A 3103-nucleotide genomic window follows, 5' to 3' on the forward strand; every position below is an offset into this window, starting at 1 on the left:
CCTTTTTTTTTTAATCTCTTTTTTGTTTCCATAGGTTTTGACTGTTGGATAAGTGAAAGTGAAACTATATAATATGATCATAAATATACTATCAAGGACTAAAATAGCTACACATTTGATATCGGCATCATCAACAATATGATACACAATTGATAATGATTTTCTGCCCCTCCAAAGGCCATTGTCCTCAATATATATACTAATTTTTTTTTATTATAAAATTTTAAACCTCAAATTTAGTATGATGGAAGGTGGGCATATTAATTGGTCAGCTATGATGTCACAAGTGGTCCATAAAAATAAAATAGAAGACTTAGAATTTACATGCAATATGTCAACAATTTATATAACAAAGAGATGACCATAACAAAGACACCAGGATGATCATGATGATAGTTTATAAATTAATGTTGAACCATATTTGACTATAAGTTGTGAATCAAGGGTCTTTTTAGTCTTTGAGTAGGTTGAAAGTGAAAATTTAATGAGATTATAAGATGATGACAATAGAATCTAGTCTATTCTAATGTCAATGGCAGCCCGTGTAAATCATGGACCAAATGTGGTCATTCCTTAACCAAGACTTACTATAAATTGTGGATAGATTTTCATTGTTATGTCTCTGTGAGGGGACCTTGCAGTTGTAGTTATTGACAGGAAGACAGATATTTGTTTCAACTTTGCAGCAAAGAAGACCAAGAAACTTAAGGTTGTAAGCATCAAAGGTATGCCAGAAAAACTTTATTAATTTGATGTTGGTATTGATATGGCTTTAATTTTCTTGTTAGTTGAATTTCTTGCGTCTGACTTTTTTAGGTAGACATGTATTTTCTATGCTTCATGTTGTCAATTTCTATGTAGAATGTTGGTATGGTTAGTATGAAACAAGAATGTGTTTTGGTGATGAGGTTGTGGTGTTTTCTGTATCTTTGAGCTAAATTCAGTTCGAAGTCTTTCTTTTTAGAGGTAATATGTTGTTTGTGAAAATGGGTTGGTAGCTTCTTCTTCTTCTTTTGGTGTATGAAAAAGGATTTTCCCATTTGGGTTGTACTCCATGAATTTTGTTCTTCTTCTATATCACACACACAAATATATATTTCTTTACATCTGTTTTTTCCTGAATGAAGGTGATGGCTTTAGAATTATAAGTGGAATAAATACTTAGCCTGACTCTCTCTCTCTCTCTCTCTGTATATGTTTTTTTCAAACTTTAACAAGTTTGATTTGTTATTGTTGGTGGTTTTTCTTAAACCATAGATCTTGAGGGTCTTTTAAGGTTTAGACGGTCGCTGGGAATTTTTGCTCTCTCTAAAATTTCTACCTTCTTGTGGATATAGTTTTTCAATCAGTATGAATTGAGATGCTCTAGAAGGTGTAGAAAGTCTTCTTCTTCTTCATCTTCTTCTCTTTTCAATATTACATGCTAATAAGGGATATCTAATTGTGGTCTGGAAGCAATTCTGTGTGTTTTTTCTTCAGAAGTATTTTTATGCTGTGACTTTGATCTACAAATTGCTTGATTTTTTATAATAGCATTATTGGCATTGCACTAATAGATGCATCTAAGTGTTCTGTATTAGCATTCTCTATCCAAAAAAAAGTATTTTGTATTTGTAATTTTCTTCTGCACTCATAACGGTAGCCATGCAGAGCTATCTTGTTAAGTAATCCATTAAATTAATGTCAATTAGACTTTTGGTTTGAAACAGGGTTTACTTCTCGACAGCTGTGTCCTTAGTGAATGTATTACAAGTGGCATACACGCAGGGATTACAGCATCTTCTAGGTTGTTGAGTCAAAGGTGTTCATCATCTGTCAGATACTTTCCTATAAGGTTGAACCTACGGTTTTTTTTTTTTTTTTTAAATCTTCCCTTCAGATTTTTTATTTTGGGTATAAATTTTGATTATTTTCACACTAAGAACACAATAAAATGAATTACTTGATCATGTAGCTTGTACACTGCAGTAAATATCCTTGTTCTTCAAAAGAGCTGTTTATAATTTCCTTTTGTTGAGAATAAAGACACAGAGAGAAAGGGAGAAAAAGAACCGTGTTAATGTATTTTATCATGTTTTGTACAGTTAATGTATAGAAGGCCTGAATATATAGACCTAAGGCAATTGATCTAGTGGGACAGAGGATCATTGATTGATACTAAAATAAAGGACCGTACAATAGTGATTGTCCTGGATTTTAGCTTAATCAAGGATATACATAATGCTAACGGATACTCTATATATTTATACAGATACTATATATGAACACCTCTCATTAAAAAGACAAGTAAAAGGAATAGGCATACATATATAATGAAGAGAATAGGTTGGGGCCAAAAAGAAAAGATGAAAGAGGAGGGGATGAACATGTGTTTAGTGCCAAATCATGCAACTTCGGTTATAAGAGTTTAACTTTGAGAATCTTCCTACTGTAATACTTTGACTACTGGCAGAACTGTATTTTTTCATGACTAGCTTTCATGTATATATATGGTTCTCAAAGTGGAGCGCATAAACAAATGAAAATGCCAAGCATATGTTATCCTCTAGACAAAACATATGACATTGTAGTTTATGCTATCTGAGTAGTGTTAATCTATCCATTAACCACTCCTACCTTGCATGCTGCCGTTGTTCATGTTAATCTTTAGGAACCTTTAACATCATTTGCTGCTTATAGGATCACATTTCTACAGCTCTAACATGCTTCCATATGATCTACAATGTAATTCTTGCTCATTAATCATATTAAGTATGTTGCTACTCTTCTCTGCAGAATATGTTGATATATCATCTACGCTGAAATTTGGAAATGATGATAAAGCTGCATAATTTGAAGTAAGCCAGCTCTGTAGTTCAAGAAGATAGAAAGCTGTCAGTTAAGGTTGAGAACATCAGTGCCAGAAAAGTTATCCGGTCTTGTTTTGGGCCACTGGCCATCCATTGATTGTCCTAAAAAAGACAATTGGCTATTTTTCAATGCATCCATCTCAGAAACAAAAATTTTCAAATGGGTTGCAGAGGTTCTCTGACGAGCCAGTGCAGGAGGTGGTCTCCTATTGCATGCCCACCATCCAGAGTTTGGAACCCCACTCATGCTTCTG

At 33.3% G+C, this 3103-nt stretch overlaps 1 non-coding gene across 1 annotated transcript; it reads left to right on the plus strand.

The window, feature by feature from the left end:
* Nucleotides 1-598: 598 nt before the first annotated feature.
* Nucleotides 599-2946, plus strand: LOC112006055 (uncharacterized). Its single transcript, XR_010623612.1, has 3 exons — nucleotides 599-725; nucleotides 1710-1834; nucleotides 2776-2946. It is a non-coding gene; the product is annotated as an uncharacterized LOC112006055 (transcript).
* The last annotated feature ends 157 nt before the right edge of the window (nucleotides 2947-3103 follow it).

Source organism: Quercus suber, unplaced genomic scaffold (genome assembly GCF_002906115.3).
Source record: "Quercus suber isolate HL8 unplaced genomic scaffold, Cork oak 2.0 scaffold_350, whole genome shotgun sequence".
Classification (NCBI taxonomy): domain Eukaryota; kingdom Viridiplantae; phylum Streptophyta; class Magnoliopsida; order Fagales; family Fagaceae; genus Quercus; species Quercus suber.